At 46.0% G+C, this 21,749-nt stretch overlaps 1 protein-coding gene across 1 annotated transcript in view; it reads left to right on the top strand.

Annotated features, from left to right (window-relative positions):
- Positions 1-11,606: 11,606 nt before the first annotated feature.
- Positions 11,607-21,749, top strand: part of LOC141154146 (KN motif and ankyrin repeat domains 1-like) — a 117,755-nt gene continuing 107,612 nt past the window's right edge. Inside the window, exon 1 of the mRNA XM_073639647.1 lies at positions 11,607-11,761. The gene's annotated coding sequence lies outside the window, so the exon portion shown is untranslated. The remainder of the gene's footprint in view (positions 11,762-21,749) is intronic.

Raw genomic sequence — 21,749 nt, 5'->3', positions numbered from 1 at the left:
AGTATTACAGGTTCTTCTCCTGCATTTATTGGTGTTGTCTTCCTCACAGACCATTCAGCTCTCCTGTCCATAATATGACTGTTGATGGGGGAGCATGTAACCAGACCAGTCAATCAGCCTCTTCTAATTGAAAAACACATGGAAATTTTTTTCAGTTGGAGGAGGGTTAGTCAGGAGCAGACATTTTGTGGACAAGAGAATTGTGTAGTCTGTGAATAAAACAACACTAACAAATGAAGGAGAATGGTAATAAAAAGAAAGAAGACTCATCAGCTCACCCATCCTGAAGACGTATTTAAAATATTCTAACATAGCAGCAAGACACTGCAAAGAAAATCTGCTGTGATCGAAACGCGTCGCTTTGTACTTGCTAATTTTAATTTTGCACTTGGCTATGGATTAAACAGCCCTTTTTTAATCACTTTACCAATAAATTGACTTTTTAGAAGACTTTCAGCATGCTGGACTTTGCTTTTCAGAGAATTTTAATATTTATATTAGGTTGCACAAAATCATGTCCCCAACACATTTGTTGACATAAAGATAAAGTAGCAAATTCCTTTAATTTAACTGGTAATTCATTGTAAAATTAGAAGTTGTGAAAAGAAAATAAGTCTTTATTCGCATTTGAATAATGTAAATAATGTAAATGTCACTGTGATCTGTAAACCCCTAAACAGTGCTGTAAAAATGTGATTCTCCTGTATAAAATATTGCATTGTATAATCATGGCCATAAAAAAAATATGTTTTCATTTGTGATTAATTACATGTAAAAGTTTATTTTTTTTTCTCATCATAACAGTGAGCTGTATTTTTTCTTTCTAACAATGGTACTGAAATAGATAATATAACAAATGTCCAGGTTTTAGGCAGCTATTGTAACTGCAGAGGAAATTGCTCAATAGGGTGGAGAAGGGAAATATCTCATGTACGAAATAAAAAGAGGAATGTTCACTAAAATAGATGGAAGTTGCGTCTTAAAAAGACAATTTTGAAATATGTCAAAAATGTATGAGTACAATATGTCAGATGAGATAATGTATAAAGAGCAGGCATGCCAATCAAGTGTTAGCTAGAAACATGTCTTCTCACCCAAATGATGTCAATAATAGTGTTGAGCGATACTAAAATGCTCGGGTGCTGGAAGCTCGGGCCGAGCTCACTGTGATACTCGGGTGCTCGACCCGAGCAACGAGCACAATGTTAGTCTATGGGAGACCCGAGCATTTTTGCGGCGGCACCCCTGGCAGTCTGTAGAAAGCCTAAAAAGTGCCCAAAACGATAGTGACAGTGCTCAAATTACATGGGGACAGCATGGGGATCGCCCCAGGAAGCATTTCTGACCCCCAGGTCACTGCTGTCAACAACGTGGTCAGAGGTATTAAGCCACTTTTACAGGCTCACAATAAAACGTTCAAAAACGAAACAGAAAGTGCTTTCCTGTGAAATATGTTAAGGAACATCCTTTCCAGGGTAAACACTTGTGTATAAGGTAAAATAAATAACCAAAAACAAAAATACTCCTCCACACCTTGGGCTATGTTCACAAGTAGCATTTTTTATGCGTTTTTGCACTTTTGTATTGCTTTCAACCATGACAAATGCATTCACCGAGAAATGTAATTTTAACATTTTACAACCTTATCTGGCCATGTGCTGTGTGACACATGCATACAGTGCTGAAAAGACATGGGAACAGCATGGGGAAGACCCCTGGAAGCATGTCTGACACCCAGGTCACTGTCTAAAAGTGTGCCCATTATAAGTGATCCTTGCCGCATCAGAAGATGCAGACTTGCAACTATCCCCGTGCAAGTCCTTGTCCCAGTGCAGTGTTCAATTGTACCTCCCCCATTCCTTGCAATGCAAGCGCAAGTATGCAGCCTGCCACCCACCCACCCCCAGGCTGCAATACCATACTGCTAGCTTGCTTGCACTTGAAATGAGGCCTTTTAGGCTTGAGGAGGCAGACGCCGGCCACCATGTCATGGCTGTGTCGGCGGCCTGGTATCCATACTCAGTTCCCAGCCGCCAGGTGGCCGGGTATCCACACTCGGTCCCCAGCTGCCAGGGGCGGCCGGGTATCCATACTCGGTCCCCAGCCGCCCCTATTTGTCCCGGTAACCTTCCCCACACTTTTCTTAGCCTGGTCTGCTTTAGGGCAGCATTGACCGAGCCCACCAGACAACCATACTCCTCTGGTGGGCCCTGGTTTCTCCATCGGGGGAGTTGAGCATGCCAGGGTGAGGAGCATGATGATAATGATAGAAGTTAGCATCTGCTTTGGTTTCTTGTAATGCAAGTGTAAGTGTGCAACCTGCCACCCACCCACCCCTAGGCTGCAATACCATACTGCTAGCTTGCTTGCAGTTGAAATGAGGCCTTTTAGGCTTGTGGAGGCAGACGCTGGCCACCATGTCATGGCTGCGTCGGCAGCCTGGTATCCATACTCCGTCCCCAGCCGCCCGGCGGCTGGGTGTCCACACTTGGTCCCCAGCCACCAGGGGGCGGCTGGGTGTCCATACTCAGTCCCCAGTCGCCCCGCAGCCGGGTGCCCACACATGGTCCCCAGCCGCCTGGGGGCAGCCGAGTGTCAATAAACGGTCCCCAGCCGCCCCTATTTGTCCCGGTGCACAAGCGCGCATACCAAAACATTACCTGTGCCCTCCCCAGTGCATTTAGTGGGAAGGACAGCCTAACTACAAGCACGTGGACAAGTGAATGTGGCTAGGGATGGTCCATCTCACTGACGCCTTCACACTGGGTTAATATTGTGGAAGCCGGGACACAGTTGGACACTGGGATGCAACACGTCCTCCAGACATAGAGGATTGCGGGTTCTGGGTCAATCAGGCTTCAACAAAAAGTTCAAAAGGTAGACAGCAGCAGTGGTCAGCCTCCTACATAACGAGTAAATTATTCATGATCATGAGGCCATCCATCTCCTTAGCTTTCTGTTCCTTGGAATGCAAGCGCATGTATGTAGTAGCGGCTAGGCCTGAGGTGGTCAGCGTTTTGGCGCATATCCTACCTCCTCCGAGGATTGCTGGATGTTTTCCTGCTACTATCTCAGTTCTATGACTCCCGTTAAAGCAAAGCTTCAGGTGATGAATGATGGAGGAGGTGGTGGCAAAGGAGAAAGAGCAGGAGGAACAGGGACCATTCACATCAATATCAGGCCACTCAACCACACTTGTCTTGTAGGATATGTTTCTGTACCAAAAGGAGCGGTTCGGCTACACAGTTATAGGGCATACAGTGAGTGCAATGCCTACCAAAAATTTCGAAGCACTCCAATGCCCCTAGGAAGTGACATGGAGGTCAGAGGGCCTTAACTAATCTGTTATTTCCATTTATAGCAACTGCGTCTCCTGTACACTGTTGGCCTAAGCAGTGAATGGAAGGCTTTCCAAAAATTATGAGGAACTGCAATGCCCCTTGAAACAGACGTGGATTACAGCGTACTAAAAACCTTCTACCCATTATTGGGGAGTGGGTCTCCCTTAGTGTTCGCCTATGCATTGAAAAGAAAACGCTTACTAAAATTAGGAGGAAATGCAAAGCCCGTTGAAAGAGTCGTGGAGGTTAGAGGTAAATAAAAACAATATTTCAATGCCCCTTGGAATAACTGTGGAGGTCGCAGTGGAATAAAAAGACAATATCAATGCCCCTTGGAAGAGTGGTGGAGGTCGCAGTGGAATAAAAAGACAATATCAATGCCCCGTGGAAGAGACGTGGAGGTCACAGTAGCTTAACAAGATGATTTTAATGCCCCTTGGAAGAGTGGTGGAGGTCACAGTGGAATAAAAAGACAATATCAATGCCCCATGGAAGAGACGTGGAGGTTACAGTAGCTTAACAAGACGGTTTTAATGCCCCTTGGAAGACTGGTGGAGGTCGCAGTGGAATAAAAAGACAATATCAATGCCCCTTTGAAGAGTGGTGGAGGTTACAGTGGAATAAAAAGACAATATCAATGCCCCGTGGAAGAGACGTGGTGGTCACAGTAGCTTAACAAGATGGTTTTAATGCCCCTTGGAAGATTGGTGTAGGTCGCAGTGGAATAAAAAGACAATATCAATGCCCCGTGGAAGAGACGTGGAGGTCACAGTAGCTTAACAAGACGATTTTAATGCCCCTTACAAGAGCCATGCAGAACAGCAGTACAGCATATTAAAAACATTATTTCCATTATTGGGGAGTGGGTCTCCCATAGTCTTTGCCTATGCCTTCCAAACAAAAGCTGCCAAAAATTAGGACGGAGGAACTTGCAATGCTGGCAACACAAATCACGGTCACCCTGGTGGTATAGTGGTGGTGGAGGCTGAGGATAAGGAGAAGAGCAAAAAACAGATGAAATGAGGAAGCGTATACCCATGTATGGATGTGAAGTGGTGCATGGGAATACACCTCCTGAAATAACACAGTGGATTTGACTTTATTTTACTCTGCTGTCATTTGGTGGTGATGAGAATTCTGGCCCAATCCAGCCCTTGTTCACTTTGATAAGGGTCAGCTTGTCAGCATTGTCAGTTGACAGGCGAGTGCGCTTATCAGTTATAATTCCCCCAGCGGCACTAAAAACACGCTCCGATAACACGCTAGCGGCAGTGCAGGCCAGGACCTCCAAGGCGTACAGAGCGAGTTCATTCCAAGTGTCCAGCTTGGATACCCAATAATTAAAAGGCACAGAGGAATCACGGAGGATGCTGGTACGGTCGGCAAGGTACTCCCTCACCATCTTTTGAAACTTTCCACTCCTTGTGAGAGTACTCCGCGCCTTAGGGCCTGTAAGATGGGCGGGTCTCAGAAAACTGTCCCAGAACGTTGACAGTGTTCCTCTGCCTCTGCTGTATTGGAGTTGCGTCTCTCTTGCCTGTACGCCTTGGTTGGGCAACGAACTGTGATCTCTGCCGCTAGCGTGTTCAGATGGGAATTTTTTTTAACAGTTCTGCAGCAAGGGCCTTCTGGTACTGCCCCATTTTTGCAGACCTCTCCACCTCAGGAATAAGAGAGTAAAAGTTCTCCTTGTTGCGGGGGTCTAAAAGTGTCACCAACCAGTAATGACTGTCAACCAACATTTTGACAACGCGAGGATCACGGTTAAGGCAGCGTAACAAATTCAGCCATGCGTGCCAGACTGGTAATGGGCAAGACTTCCGTGTCCTCACGAAGATGACAACTGACCATGCTCTCCTCCTGCTCCTCTCCCCTGTCCTCAGGCCACCCATGCTGAACCGACGGTATGACAGTTGTACAGGTACTACTGTCTACAGTGCATGATACCAGCTCCTGTTCTTCCTCCTCCTCCTCCTCTCCCTCATTGTCCCCCAATGCACGTTGGGATGGGATGAGGCTGGGCTGTGTGTAATCGCCCGCTATGGCTTCTTGATCCATCTCATCATACTCTGGCTGCAATGCCTCCTCTTTAATTCTCTGCAGAGAGCGTTGCAAAAGACAGACAAGTCGGATGCTGATGCTAATGATGGCATCATCGCCACTCACCATCTTGGTAGACTCCTCAAAGTTTGTCAGGATGGCACATATGTCAGACATCCAGGTCCACTCCTGAGGTTTTAAGTGTGGAGTCTGACCTGAATATCGACGGCCTTGTTGCAGCTGGTACTCCACAACTTCTCTCTTGTGCTCACAAATCCTTTGAAACATGTGAAGGTTAGAGTTCCAATGTGTGGGGACATCACACACCAGTCGGTGTGCCGGAAGCTGCAAACGCTGCTGCAACACAGCAAGGGCGGCGGAAGCTGTAGCCGACTTCCTAAAATGAGCTGACAGGTGGCGTACTTTGACAAGCAGATCTGGCAACTCGGAGTACGATTTAAGAAACCGCTGAACCACGAGGTTAAGCACATGAGCCAGGCATGGTACGTGTGTGATCTCGCCTCGCCTCAGAGCCGCCACCAAGTTACGGCCATTGTCACACACGACCATGCCTGGATTTAGGTTCAGCGGTCTCAGCCACAGATCTGCCTGATCTTTCACAGCTGTCCACAACTCACAAGAAGTGTGAGGTTTATCACCTAAGCTTATGAGTTTCAGCACAGCCTGTTGCCGCTTGGCTGAGGCAGTACTGCAGTGCTTCCAGCTTGTAACTGATGTGGTGATATCTGAGATGGAGGCTGAACATGTGGAGAAGGAGGAGGATGATGCGCAGGAACTGTACACTGTGGGGGCAACCCTGACTGACATAGGGCCCGCAATCCTCGGTGTGGGGAGGATGTGTTCCGTCCCAAGGTCCGACTGGGTCCCGGCTTCCACTATGTTTACCCAGTGTGCCATCAGGGAGATGTACCGTCCCTGGCCACAAATCTTGTCCACGTGTCCGTTGTCAGGTGGACTCTCCCACTAACTGCGTTGTTGAGGGCACTGCAGATGTTTTGGGACACGTGCTTGTGTAGTGCGGGGATGGCACACCGGGCAAAATAGTGTCGGCTGGGGACCGAGTACCGAGGGACGGCCACCGCCATAAGCTTGCGGAAGGATTCCGTCTCCACCAGCCTAAAAGGCAGCATTTTCAACGCAAGCAGTCGTGAAATGTGCGAATTTAGGACTGTGGCCTGTGGGGCGTTGGCTGCGAATTTGCGCTTTCGTTCAAAGCTCTTGGATATGGACAATTGAATGCTGTGGTGGGACGTGGACGTTGATGCTGTTTCTTGAGAAACTGCCATAACAAGTGAAGACTGAGAGGGCATCTTTGCATGCAGTATGGACAGGGGATTGCCTTGCACGCACAACAGGGGGGTTCTCTTACATGCACAACAGCAGAAGAAGCAGTGGTGACACCCGCTGACACTGGTCGTGGACCCTGGGGTTCGCCCCACAAAGTTGGGTGCTTTGCTGACATGTGCCTGATCATGCTGGTGGTGGTCAGGCTGGTAGTTTTGTCACCCCTGCTGATGCTGGCCTGGCAGGTGGTACAAATGGCCTTTTTGGGGTTATCAGCAGAGTCTTTAAAAAAATTTCCAGATTCTGGAAGACCTACCGGTTGTACTGGCAATGTCCCTCGTGTTGGTGTTACGGGGAACGGTTGCCCGCCTTCTGTCTGCGGCCACCACACTGCTTCTTCCTGCCTGTTGGGGTACTCTGCCTCCCTCCCCCTGTGTGCTGCTGGACTCGCTCTGCGTTTCCTCCTGCCATGTTGGGTCAGTTACTAGATCATTCACCACCTTCTCTTCTTCCACTTCCGCACCACGATCCTCCTCCTCATTTTGTAGCAATTGTGTCTCATCATCGTCCACCTCTTGTGACAAATTGCCAGCGTTGCCTTCCTGTGGCCATGGCTGTTCAAATATTTGGCCATCGCTACATGCGATCTCATCTTCCACCACTTAAAGTGGAGCAGGCGAGGGGCCCAAATATGGAAATGGACCAGTGAACAGCTCTTCAGAGTGTCCAAGTGTGGGCTCAGTTGCTGTCTGACGACACTCGGCATGGTGGGGGGAAGGAGCATCAAGGTGAGAAGGAGTATGCTGTCGAGACTCACGGCTACTAACACTTGACCGTGTGGAAGACATACCGGAGATGGTGGTGCCCAGGTGACTGGAAGTATTATCTGCTATCCAATTAATAACCTGTTCACACTGATCAGTTCACAATAATGGTCTTGTTGTTGTGTGCTTCCCTAGTAATTCGGTCAAGAACTGGGAGCGAGAAGATGTGGCTGTTGGTTGTGGCACATTTTCACCTTGACCACGGCCCCGTCCTCTGCATGCACCATCACCAGAATGTCCAGTTCCACATCCCTTACCACGCACCTTGCCCATTGTAAATGAAGTAAAATAGCTTACACTCGGACTATCAATGGCAAAAGGGTAATAAAGAGTAGATTAGAACCGTGGAAGAGGAAAACCACAGTTCTATTTCTCTGGCCTACACCAGAATCTTTTAAACAGATATAATGGTGTCTGAACAGTCAGCGAGACACTGAAAATGTTTTTTTTTATGGAAAAAAAAGACAAAAAAGTGAATAATACAGATATTTGAACCGTAGAACTGCAAAACCACAGTTAGAATTTCCTGGTGTATACCAGACTTGTTAAAATAGATATATTCGTGTCTGAACTGTCAGCGACACACTCAAACTGTTTTTTTTTATGGAAAAAAGGCAAGCAGGTTGATAACACCCAGATTTGAACCGTGGAAGAGGAAAACCACAGTTCTAGTTCTCTGGCCTACACCAGAATATTTTAAACAGATATATTGGAGTCTGAACACTCACAGACAAACACAATTTTTTTATTGGGGGGAAAAAATACCAAAAGGTTAATAAGACGCGCATTTGTACAGTCTGACTGAGGAAAAACAAAACAAAACAGTAGACCTGGGGATAAGTCTAGCAATTTGACCAGCAGAAGCACGCAGGACTGTAATGCAGCGTTTGCTGGTATAACCACTGCATCTCCTATACAGCCTGCCTGCCTGCCTGATATACCTGGGATGGATGTTAGTCCTGAGAAGGACTGTTTGTTTGATCTGGCAGCCTTTACAGACCCTACACTACCTATTTCGCAGTATAATTCTCTCCCTAGCTCAGCAGCGCTGTCCCTACACTGTCTGATCCGGAGCGACTGTGTCCAAGATGGCGGCGCCCCGTTTTAAATACTCGAGGTGACGCTGTGCGGCCAGTCAATCACTGTAATGCCCACAACCAACATGGCTGCGGCATTACAGTGACTGGCTGGCAATGAAAAAAAGTTGAAGAAACCAGCTTCCAAAAGTGCAAATATTTATTGAAGCAAATCCACGCAGTTTAAAAATTTCCAAATTACATCGGGGAATCTCACATGGAAAAAACGCAACGCGTTTCGAACACAGAGCTGTGTTCTTTGTCAAAGCTGACATGCATATGACACTCTATAGTATTATATCCAATAACAACCAATCAGATCGATATGCTTGGTCACATGAGAGTGTGAATAGGGTGCATAATTAGTGTGAGCCAATCACATAAAATGGAAAAAACAATAAAACCATTATGGAGAGAAAGAACAAAAAAAGAGATAAAATTCATTTTAACATAGAATGTTACATGAAATAAATAAAATAAACTGACAGAAACATGAAGTAGAATCAATAATGAAACATGATTTCACGGCGTGCATTGAGTCCGTCAGGGAAACGGGATCCAAGGTTGTAAATCCAGAATGCTTCTCTGGTGAGTAAACGGTGTCTGGAATCTCCTCCTCGATGTGCAGGTTTAACCCTCTCTATAACAATGACCTGTAGAGAACTGCACCATCTCTGGTGAAATTGAATAAAATGCCTAGAGGCATGTGAAATATTACGGTTGGTACTAGAAAGAGAAGATATATCAGTTAAATGTTCTGAAATGCGAACTTTAAGATTTCTTGTTGTGCAACCAACATATATAAGATCACAAATTTTGCATAGAATTATATAAACCACATTCGTGCTGTTACAATTTGTGTCCTTTGATTTTGAAAGTTTCTGTGTGGTTATAATTGAAAAATTCTTTAGTAGCTGATGTATATTTGCATGTCCGACATCTATTTTGGCCGCACTTATAGAAACCAGAGAAATTTAGCCAAGTATTACTTTTTAAATTATTAGAGGAGAAAAAAGACGGTGAAACGATGTTACCAATAGTGACACCTCTCCTTGCTACTACAGAGCAATAGGATTGTAAAATTTTAGATAAAGTTGCATCCTCATACAAGATGGATATGTGTTTGAAAAAAATAGATTTGATTATATTAAACTGAGGGCTATACTGCAATGACAGGACTAGTCTATTAGAATTATTGTGAACAATACGTGGTCCCAAATTTTGGTGAGGATGCAACTTTATCTAAAATTTTACAATCCAATTGCTCTGTAGTAGCAAGGAGAGGTGTCACTATTGGTAACATCGTTTCACCGTCTTTTTTCTCCTCTAATAATTTAAAAAGTAATACTTGGCTAAATTTCTCTGGTTTCTATAAGTGCGGCCAAAATAGATGTCGGACATGCAAATATACATCAGCTACTAAAGAATTTTTCAATTATAACCACACAGAAACTATTAGAATCAAAGGACACAAATTGTAACAGCACCAATGTGGGTTATATAATTCTATGCAAAATTTGTGATCTTATATATGTTGGTTGCACAACAAGAAATCTTAAAGTTCGCATTTCAGAACATTTAACTGATATATCTTCTCTTTCTAGTACCAACCGTAATATTTCACATGCCTCTAGGCATTTTATTCAATTTCACCAGAGATCGTGCAGTTCTCTACAGGTCATTGGTATAGAGAGGGTTAAACCTGCACATCGAGGAGGAGATTCCAGACACCGTTTACTCACCAGAGAAGCATTCTGGATTTACAACCTTGGATCCCGTTTCCCTGACGGACTCAATGCACGCCGTGAAATCATGTTTCATTATTGATTCTACTTCATGTTTCTGTCAGTTTATTTTATTTATTTCATGTAACATTCTATGTTAAAATGAATTTTATCTCTTTTTTTGTTCTTTCTCTCCATAATGGTTTTATTGTTTTTTCCATTTTATGTGATTGGCTCACACTAATTATGCACCCTATTCACACTCTCATGTGACCAAGCATATCGATCTGATTGGTTGTTATTGGATATAATACTATAGAGTGTCATATGCATGTCAGCTTTGACAAAGAACACAACTCTGTGTTCGAAACGCGTTGCGTTTTTTCCATGTGAGATTCCCCGATGTAATTTGGAAATTTTTAAACTGCGTGGATTTGCTTCAATAAATATTTGCACTTTTGGAAGCTGGTTTCTTCAACTTTTTTTCATGCAAACACGTGAGGCCACACGTACCCGTGCTTCCTTCCAAAGCCTACAGCAATCCGGTGAGCTGAATCTACTTACCTCTTTTTTCACTGGCTGGCAATCCCTGCATGTTCATTGGCTCTGTAAAGAGCGCCAAACATGCAGGGAGGAGACCCGAGCTCCCGCCCGAGTAACCTGGAAATGCTCGGTACTCGCCGAACATCCCGAGTAGTGAGATGCTCGGGCGAGTACCGAGCAGTGTCGAGCATGCTCGCTCAACACTAGTCAATATACATTCTCCTCAGTGTCCTAATCTAATGGAAACAGAAGTTATCACTTTGTACATATCTGCATTCATTATATGCTCAAGTTTTACATTTTTATTGACTGTAAGAATAGTGTCATTTCCAAGGCTCTTTTTGACCTAAAAAAATATCAGAACCCCTGAGAAAGCCTACTGAAGTCAAAGGGGTCCGTGAGCATTTACTGGATATAAGCAGAAAGCATATTGCATGAAAAAGTGTCAGAGTCCGGTACACTAGAGATCACTTGTAAAATAGAAGCATGGAGTGAGATTTAGGATTTCAAAGTAGATATGTTCTAGAATTGAGAATTATCTATGAGTAACATCAAAGTAAGAAAGCATACCGAGATAGAAAGATAATGTAAATATTTAGGATCCTACATGTGTAGGAGGTATAGACTGAGCTGGTGTAAGGAAGCTGCTGCGGATTCCCGATATCCGGGAATGATATCCAGGCTGTAGAACAATTCATAGTTTTCTAAAGGAAATGCTGAGCACAGGCCAGTTCTGGGAAGAACGAGCCTATCCTCAGGAAATCGCATTCTTGTGACAACAGATGTTCTTGCCCGCCTCACTTGTGCTTTGCACGTTCTTTTTGACTGTTCTCAGAGATTGTAGGAAAACTGAATCATTTTCTGTAAGCAGCAGTAAATGCTACCTGAGGATATACTCCTGTGGAAAGGTAGGTGACTTTTAGGTCTTTGCTTTGTTATTTTTCTGAATGCAGCAACAATGAGGTCAGGGACAAATTTATTACATCTATTTGATAGACTTTTTCGCCACATTTGGTTTATTAGAAAGTAAGATGTTCTTCTGTTCGTCCTTCTGAACATACTAACTTTATTGTTGTGTTGCTAAGAATTTGCTGTTTTATTTTGGGGTCATAAAAGTTTTATATACATGATACAAAACTATAAAATATCTGCAGCATTGAGAAAACTACTGAATAATCAACTGACCGGGGGATTATATGTAACATGACCAGTGAATGAAACTCTAATAATGTCGGGTAACAATGATCCTTCTGGGAATTTCTAAATTGTTTATGTATGTTTATGCTGTATGAAGATTGTGTTTGCTTATTAGTCAATTTAATTTCATATTTCCAACAAAGAAGATAAAATGGTTCCATCAACTTTGAATCAAATTTACTAATATTTGCAGGACCCCATGAATTTGAATAGTTTGTGATTCAATTTGCATGGATTGGCCCTCCAAAAATGCCCAGCACTATTTCACACACTGCTGAAGATTCACAGAGTGGGTTAACAGACATTACGCGTGTCAGACAGGCTCTCCATATCAAAGCACAGCCAATCGGGTGGATTATCACAGCCAGTAGAAAAGATGAGGGACAGCCAAGCATAGGGTTAGCATGTCTGTCTGTAACGCTCACTCACAAATAAACTAAAGTGAATTGTGTTATATTACAGCACTAGTGCTGAAGCATATTGGAAATTGGAGTGAGTCTCAGTCTGTGAGCAAAAAATATTCAACTGAGATAGTGAACTGCTGGGACATGAAACTAACAAGCTTTTCTTGTCTTGTTCTTATTTTGGAAAATACTTGGAGTGCATGTTATTTCTTTGTCTAATACATAACGGACCCATTTACTTTTTTTAAATCACTGCTTTAATTGTCCAATGCATCAACCGTACACCCCATGAGTAGTGATGGGCGAACCCGTCACTGTTTGGGGTCGGCTAATATAGCCGAACACCGAACAGTTTTTTAAAAGTCCAGGTTTGGATACCAGAACAGTACCCAAACATGGACCCCATAACTGGGGGACCCAAATTCACCTGGTTTCCAGCGCTGTCATTTGTGTGACAGCACAGGAAACACAGGCTCTGATCAATGGAAATTTTATCACCGAGGTCAGAGCGTTGTGACATCATGATCACAGGTGTCATCATGATCTCCCAGCTGTGAACATAGGCGGATTGTAATGAGGGCAATCTGGGCTACCGCCTGGGGCCCCAGGCCTCCAGGGGGCCCGGAGCTTCTATGGCTAGATTGCCCTCATATGTGCGGCGCCGCAGCACATACCGGCAGACAGTGGCGGGGGGGCCCCGGACCGCTCCCCCAGCAGCTGCGCAGGTCCAGCATTGCACCTGTTAACTTCCCTGTGTGCTGGCCCGGCCGCGTCACAGCAAGGAGACACGGCCCTGTGCGCGGCCGTGTCTCCTAGCTGTGACGTCACGCAGTGCGCGCCCGGCTTGCACTGCTGCACCGAAGAGGAGCAGGAGGACTGGAGCCGAGCCAGGGGATGGTGAGTGTGTGTGAGAGTGTGTGAGTGTGTGTGAGTGTATGCGAGTGTGTGTATGTGTGTGATTGATTGAGTGAGTGTGTGTGCAGGCAGATATCATTGTGTGATGTCTGTTTATATGTATTTTTGTGTTTCAAATGTGTTTATGCGTGTATGTACAGTACAGACCAAAACTTTGGACACACCTTCTCATTTAAAGATTTTTCTGTATTTTCATGACTATGAAAATTATACATTCACACTGAAGGCATCAAAACTATGAATTAACACATGTGAAATTATATACTTAACAAAAAAGTGTGAAACTGAAAATATGTCTTATATTATAGGTTCTTCAAAGTAGCCACCTTTTGCTTTGATGACTGCTTTGCACATTCTTGGCATTCTCTTGATGAGCTTCAAGAGGTAGTCACCGGAAATGGTCTTCCAACAATCTTGAAGGAGTTCCCAGAGATGCTTAGCACTTGTTGGCCCTTTTGCCTTCACTCTGCGGTCCAGCTCGCCCCAAACCATCTCGATTGGGTTCAGGTCTGTTGACTGTGGAGGCCAGGTCATCTGGCGTAACACCCCATCACTCTCCTTCTTGGTCAAATAGCCCTTACACAGCCTGGAGGTGTGTTTGGGGTCATTTGTCCTGTTGAAAAATAAATGATTGTCCAACTAAACGCGAACCGGATGGAATAGCATACCGCTGCAAGATGCTGTGGTATCCATGCTGGTTCAGTATGCCTTCAATTTTGAATAAATCCCTAACAGTGTCACCAGCAAAGCACCCCCACACCATCACACCACCTCATCTATGCTTCACGGTGGGAACCAGGCATGTAGAGTCCATCTGTTCACCTTTTCTGCGTTGCACAAAGACACGGTGGTTGGAACCAAAGATCTCAAATTTGGACTCATCAGACCAAAGCACAGATTTCCACTGGTCTAATGTCCATTCCTTGTGTTCTTTAGCCCAAACAAGTCTCTTCTGCTTGTTGCCTGTCCTTAGCAGTGGTTTCCTAACAGCTATTTTATCATGAAGGCCTGCTGCACAAAGTCTCCTTTTAACAGTTGTTGTAGAGATGTGTCTGCTGCTAGAACTCTGTGTGGCATTGACCTGGTGTCTAATCTGAGCTGCTGTTAACCTGCGATTTCTGAGGCTGGTGACTCGGATAAACTTATCCTCAGAAGCAGAGGTGACTCTTGGTCTTCCTTTCCTGGGGCAGTCCTCATGTGAGCCAGTTTCTTTGTAGCGCTTGATGGTTTTTGCAACTGCACTTGGGGACACTTTCAAAGTTTGCCCAATTTTTTGGACTGACTGACCTTCATTTCTTAAAGAAATGATGGCCACTTTTTTTTCTTTACTTAGAATTTGTATTATGGCAAGAAAAAAGCAGCTAACAGTCTATTCAGTAGGACTATCAGCTGTGTATCCACCTGACTTCTGCACAACACAACTGATGGTCCCAACCCCATTTATTAGGCAAGAAATCCCACTTATTAAACCTGGCAGGACACACCTGTGAAGTGAAAACCATTTCCGGTGACTACCTCTTGAAGTTCATCAAGAGAATGCCAATAGTGTGCAAAGCAGTCATCAAAGCAAAAGGTGGCTACTTTGAAGAACCTAGAATATAAGACATATTTTCAGTTGTTTCACACTTTTTTGTTTAGTATTTAATTACACATGTGTTAATTCATAGTTTTGATGCCTTCCGTGTGAATGTATTTCAAAATCATGAAAATACAGAAAAATATTTAAATGAGAAGGTGTGTCCAAACTTTTGGTCTGTACTGTATATGTCTGTATATGTTTGTGTGTGCGTGACTACGTGCGGCCTCCCGCTGTCTCTGGGGGGGCGCCATGCGGCCTTCTCCTGTGTATAGATGGCGCCGTGCGGCCTCCCGCTGTGTATAGATGGCGCCGTGCGGCCTCCCGCTGTGTATAGATGGCTACGTGCGGCCTCCCGCTGTGTATAGATGGCTAAGTGCGGCCTCCCGCTGTGTATAGATGGCTACGTGCGGCCTCCCGCTGTGTATAGATGGCTACGTGCGGCCTCCCGCTGTGTATAGATGGCTACGTGTGGCCTCCCGCTCTGTATAGATGGCTACGTGCGGCCTCCCGCTGTGTGTAGATGACTACATGCGGCCTCCTGCTGTGTGAAGATGGCTACATGTGGCCTCCTGCTGTGTGTAGATGGTGCCGTGTGGCCTCCCGCTGTGTATAGATGGCTACGTGCGGTCTCCCACTGTGTATAGATGGCTACGTGCGGCCTCCCGCTGTCGATAGATGGCTACGTGTGGCCTCCCGCTGTCTATAGATGGCTACGTGCGACCTCCTGCTGTGTATTGATGGCACCGTGCGGCCTCCCGCTGTGTGTACATGGCTATGTGTGGCCTCCCGCCGGGCATAGATGGCTACGTGTGCTCAATATTAAGTCATACAATTAATGTAAGGCTATGTGCCCACGATGCAGAAATGCTCCGGATTTTTTTTGAGTGTTTCTGCATCTCCCTGTCAGAAAAAATGCATGCGGATTTTACATGCATTTTTCCTGCCAGGGACAAGTGGAAGTAAAGCGTTCTTCACATGCATTTCCGAATGGGGGTTGACCAGCGCTTTCCAAGCGATTTTAGCAACACTTGGAAAGTGCTTGACAACTTGATCACATTATATAAATCCATGCAACTAGCATGGATTTATATAGTGTGACCATAAAAGAATGGTAAAAATAAAAGATAAATATATACTTACCTTCTGATGGCCTGCCGACGTCAGCGGTCGTGTGACCCATCACATGACTAAATGACATCACGACAGGTCCTTTTAAGACGATCGCGAGCTGCCGGCAAGCCAGGACGCATCGGATAAAGACTAGTGTTGAGCGAGCACTAAAATGCTCGGGTGCTTGAAGCTCGGGCCGAGCTTACCGTGATACTCGGGTGCTCGACCCGAGTAACGAGCCCAATGTTAGTCTATGGGAAACTGGAGCATTTTTGCGGTGGCACCCTCGGCAGTCTGAAGAAAGCCTAAAAATGCCCAAAACGATAGTGACAGTGCTCAAATGACATGAGGACAGCGTGGGGATCGCCCCAGGAAGCATTTCTGACTCCCAGGTCACTGCTGTCAACAACGTGGTCAGAGGTATTAAGCCACTTTTACGGGCTCACAAGAAAACATTCAAACACTAAACTGAAAGTACTTTCCTGTGAAATATGTTAAGGAACATCCTTTCCAGGGTAAAGACTTGTGTATAAGGTAAAATAAATAACCAAAAACAAAAATACTCCTCCACACCTTGGGCTATGTTCACAAGTAGTATTTTTTATGCGTTTTTGCACTTAAGTATTGCTTTCAACCGTGACAAATGCATTCACCGGGAAATGTCATTTTAACATTTTACAACCTTATCTGGCCATGTGCTGTGTGACACATGCATACAGTGCTGAAAAGACATGGGAACAGCATGGGGAAGACCCCTGGAAGCATCTCTGATACCCAGGTCACTGCCTAAAAGTGTGCCCATCAGAAGTCATCCTTGCCGCATCAGAAGATGCAGACTTGCAACTATCCCCGTGCAAGTCCTTGTCCCAGTGCAGTGTTCAATTGTACCTCCCCCATTCCCCCATTCCTTGCAATGTGAGCGCAAGTATGCAGCCTGCCACCCACCCACCCCAAGGCTGCAATACCATACTGCTAGCTTGCTTGCACTTGAAATGAGGCCTTTTAGGCTTGTGGAGGCAGACACCGGCCACCACGTCATGGCTGTGTTGGCAGCCTGGTATCCATACTCAGTCCCCAGCCGCCCCGCGGCTGGGTGTCCACACTCGGTCCCCAGCCTCCAGGGGGCGGCCGGGTGTTCATACTTGGTCCCCAGCTGCCCCTACTTGTCCCGGTAACCTTCCCTACACTTTTCTTAACCTGGCCTGCTTTAAGGCAGCATTGGCCGAGCCCACCAGACAACCAGACTCCTCCGGTGGGCCCTGGCTTCTCCATCAAGGGAGTTGAGAGTGCCTAGGTGAGGAGCATGATGATGATGATAGAAGTTAGCATCTGCTTTGTTTTCTTGGAATGCAAGCGTAAGTGTGCAGCCTGCCACCCACCCACACCAAGGCTGCAACACCATACTGCTAGCTCGCTTGCACTTGAAATGAGGCCTTTTAGGCTTGTGGAGGTGGAATCTGGCCACCACGTCATGGCTGCGTCGGCGGCCTGGAATCCATACTCAGTCCCCAGCTGCCCGGCGGCCAGGTGTCCACGATTGGTCCCCAGCCGCCAGGGGGCAGCCGGGTGTCCATACTCGGTCCCCAGCAGCTCCGCAGCCGGGTGTCCACACTCGGCCCCCAGCCGCCAGGGGGCGGCCGGGTGTCCATACTTGGTCCCCAGACGCAGCTATTTGTACCGGTAACCTTCCCCACACTTTTCTTAGCCTGGCCTGCTTTAGGGCAACATTGGCCGAGCCCACCAGACAACCAGACTCCTCTGGTGGGCCCTGGCTTCTCCATCAGGGGAGTTGAGAGTGCCAAGGTGAGGAGCATGATGATGATGATAGAAGTTAGCATCTGCTTTGTTTTCTTGGCATGCAAGCGTAAGTGTGCAGCCTGCCACCAACCCACCCCCAGGCTGCAATACCATACTGCTAGCTTGCTTGCACTTGAAATGAGGCCTTGTAGGCTTGTGGAGGCAGACTCTGGCCACCACGTCATGGCTGCATTGGCGGCCTGATATCCATAATCAGTGCCCAGCGGCCGGATGTCCACACTCGGTCCCCAGCCACCGGGGGGCCGGATGGCCATACTCGGTCCCCAGCCACCCCACAGCCAGGTGTCCACACTCGGTCCCCAGCCGCCAGGGGGTGGCCGGGTTTCCATACTCGGTCCCCAGCCGCCCCGCGTCCGGCAGCCCACACAGGGTCCCCAGCCGCCACTATTTGAAGGACAGCCTAACCACAAACACGTGGACAAGTGAATGTGACCAGGGATGGTCCATCTCACTGACACCTTCACACTGGGTTAATATTGTGGAAGCCGGGACACAGTTGGACACTGGGATGCAACACGTCCTCCAGACATAGAGGATTGCGGATCCTGGGTCAGTCAGGCTTCAACACAAAGTTCAGAAGGTAGACAGGAGCAGTGGTCGGCCTCCTACACAACGAGTAAATTATTCATGATCATGAGGTAATCCATCTCCTTAGCTTTCTGTTCCTTGGAATGCAAGCGCATGTATGTAGTAGCTGCTAGGCCTGAGGTGGTCAGCGTTTTGGCGCATATCCTTCCTCCTCCGAGGATTGCTGGATGTTTTCCTGCTACTATCCCAGTTCTATGACTCCCGTTAAAACAAAGCTTCAGGTGATGAATGATGGAGGAGGTGGTGGCAAGGAGAAAGAGCAGGAGGAACAGGGACCATTCATACATCAATATCAGGCCAGTCAACCACACATGTTTGGTAGGATATGTTTCTGTACTAAAAGGAACGGTTCAGCTACATAGTTATATTGCATACAGTGAGTGCAATGCCTACCAAAATTTTCGAGGCACTCCAATGCCCCTTGGAAGTGACATGGAGGTCAGAGGGCCTTAAGTAAACCGTTTTTTTCCATTTATAGCAACTGGGTCTCCTGTACACTGTTGGCCTAAGCAGTGAATGGAAGACTTTCCAGAAGTTATGAGGTACTGCAATGCCCCTTGAAACAGATGTGGATTACAACATACTAAAAACCTTCTACCCATTATTGGGGAGTGGGTCTCCCTTAGTGTTCGCCTATGCATTGAAAAGCAAAAGCTGACTAAAATTAGGAGGAAATGCAATGACTGTTGGAAGAGCCGTGGAGCTTAGAGTTGATTAAAAAGAACGTTTCAATGCCCCTTCGAAGAGCTGTGGAGTTCAGAGTGGTTTAACAAGACGGTTTTAATGCCCCTTGGAAGAGTGGTGGAGGTCACAATGGAATAAAAAGACAATATCAATGACCCTTGGAAGAGTGGTGGAGGTCGCAGTAGCTTAACAAAATAGTTTTAATGCCCCTTGGAAGAGACGTGGAGGTCACATTAGCTTCACAAGACTGTTTTAATGCCCCTTGGAAAAGATGAAGAGGTCAAAGTGGAATAAAAAGACAATATCAATGCCCATTGGAAGAGTGGTGGAGGTCGCAGTACCTTAAGACGTTTATAGTGCCCCTTGGAAGAGTTGTGGAGGTCACAGTGGAATAAAAAGACAATATCAATGCCCCTTGGAAGTGACGTGGCTGTCACCGTAGCTTAACAAGACGGTTTTAATGCCCCTTGGAAGAGACGTGGAGGTCACAGTAGCTTAACAAGATGGTTTTAATGCCCCTTGGAAGAGTGCTGGAGGTCACAGTGGAATAAAAAGACAATATCAATGCCCATTGGAAGAGTGATGGAGGTCGCAGTAGCTTAAGAACACGGTTTTAATGCCCCTTGGAAGAGTGGTGGAGGTAACAGTGGAATAAAAAGACAATATCAATGCCCCTTGGAAGAGACGTGGAGGTCACAGTAGATTAACAAGACGGCATCAATGCCCCTTGGAGGAGTGGTGGAGGTCGCAGTGGAATAAAAAGACAATATCAATGACCCTTGGAAGAGTGGTGGAGGTCGCAGTAGCTTAACAAGACGGTTTTAATTCCCCTTAGAAGAGACATGGAGGTCACAGTAGCTTAACAAGACGGTTTAAATGCCCCTTGGAAGAGACGTGGAGGTCACAGTGGAATAAAAAGACAATATCAATGCACCTTGGAAAAGTGGTGGAGGTCACAGTAGCTTAACAACACGGTATTAAAGCCCTTTGGAAGAGACGTGGAGGTCACATTAGCTTAACAAGACTGTTTAAATGCCCCTTTGAAGAGACGTGGAGGTCACAGTGGAATAAAAAGACAATATAAATGCCCCTTGGAAAAGACGTGGAGGTCACAGTAGCTGAACAAGACTGTTTTAATGCCCCTTGGAAGAGACGTGGAGGTCACAGTAGCTTAAAAAGATGGTTTAAATGCCCCTTGGAAGAGACGTGGAGGTCACAGTGGAATAAAAAGACAATATCAATGCCCCTTGGAAGAGTGGTGGAGGTCACAGTAGCTTAACAAGATGGTTTTAATGCACCTTGGAAGAGACATGGCGGTAACAGTAGCTTAACAAGACGGTTATAATGCCCTTTCGAAGAGACGTGGAGGTCACACTAGCTTAACAAGACAGTTTTAATGCCCCTTGGAAGAGTGGTGGAAGTCACAGTGGAATAAAAAGGCAATATCAATGCCACTTGGAAGAGACGTGGAGGTCACAGTAGTATAACAAGACGGTTTTAATGCCCCTTGGAAGAGTGGTGGCGGTCGCAGTGGAATAAAAATACAATATCAATGCCCATTGGAAGAGTGATGGAGGTCGCAGTAGCTTAAGAACACAGTTTTAATGCCCCTTGGAAGAGTGGTGGAGCTCACAGTGGAATAAAAAGACAATATCAATGCCCCTTGGAAGAGACGTGGAGGTCACAGTAGATTAACAAGACGGCATCAATGCCCCTTGGAGGAGTGGTGGAGGTCGCAGTGGAATAAAAAGACAATATCAATGACCCTTGGAAGAGTGGTGGAGGTCGCAGTAGCTTAACAAGACGGTTTTAATTCCCCTTAGAAGAGACATGGAGGTCACAGTGGAATAAAAAGACAATATCAATGCACCTTGGAGGAGACGGGAAGGTCACAGTAGCTTAACAAGACGGATTCCATGACCCTTTGAAGAGACGTGGAGGTCACAGTAGCTTAACAAGGGGTTTAAATGCCCCTTGGAAGAGACGTGGAGGTCACAGTGGAATAAAAATACAATATCAATACCCCTTGGAATAGAGGCAGAGGTCGCAGTAGCTTAACAAGAAGGTTTTAATGCCCCTTGGAAGAGTGGTGGAGGTCACATTAGAATAGAAAGACAATATCAATTCACCTTGGAAAAGTGGTGGAGGTCACAGTAGCTTAACAAGATGTTTTAAATGCCCCTTGGAAGAGACGTGGAGGTCACAGTAGCTTAACAAGATGTTTTAAATTCCCCTTGGAAGAGACGTGGAGGTCACAGTGGAATAAAAAGATAATATCAATGCACCTTGTAAGAGACGTGGAGGTAATAGTAGCTTAACAAGACAGTTTTAATGCCCCTTGGAAGAGTGGTGGAGGTCGCAGTGGAATAAAAAGACAATACCAAAGACCCTTGGAAGAGTGGTGGAGGTCGCAGTAGCTTAACAAGACGGCTTTCATGCCCCTTGGAAGAGACGGGGAGGTCACAGTAGCTTAACAAGATGGTTTTAATGCCCCTTGGAAGAGTGGTGGAGGTCGCAGTAGTTTAACAAGACTGTTTGAATGCCCCTTGGAAGAGACATGGAGGTCACAGTAGCTTAACAAGATGGTTTAAATGCCCCTTG

Source organism: Phyllobates terribilis, unplaced genomic scaffold (genome assembly GCF_046119375.1).
Source record: "Phyllobates terribilis strain yellow unplaced genomic scaffold, ASM4611937v1 Scaffold_7__3_contigs__length_470593459, whole genome shotgun sequence".
Classification (NCBI taxonomy): domain Eukaryota; kingdom Metazoa; phylum Chordata; class Amphibia; order Anura; family Dendrobatidae; genus Phyllobates; species Phyllobates terribilis.
The sequence above is the reverse complement of the archived record's forward strand: the minus strand, read 5'-3'. Positions and strand labels throughout refer to the sequence as shown.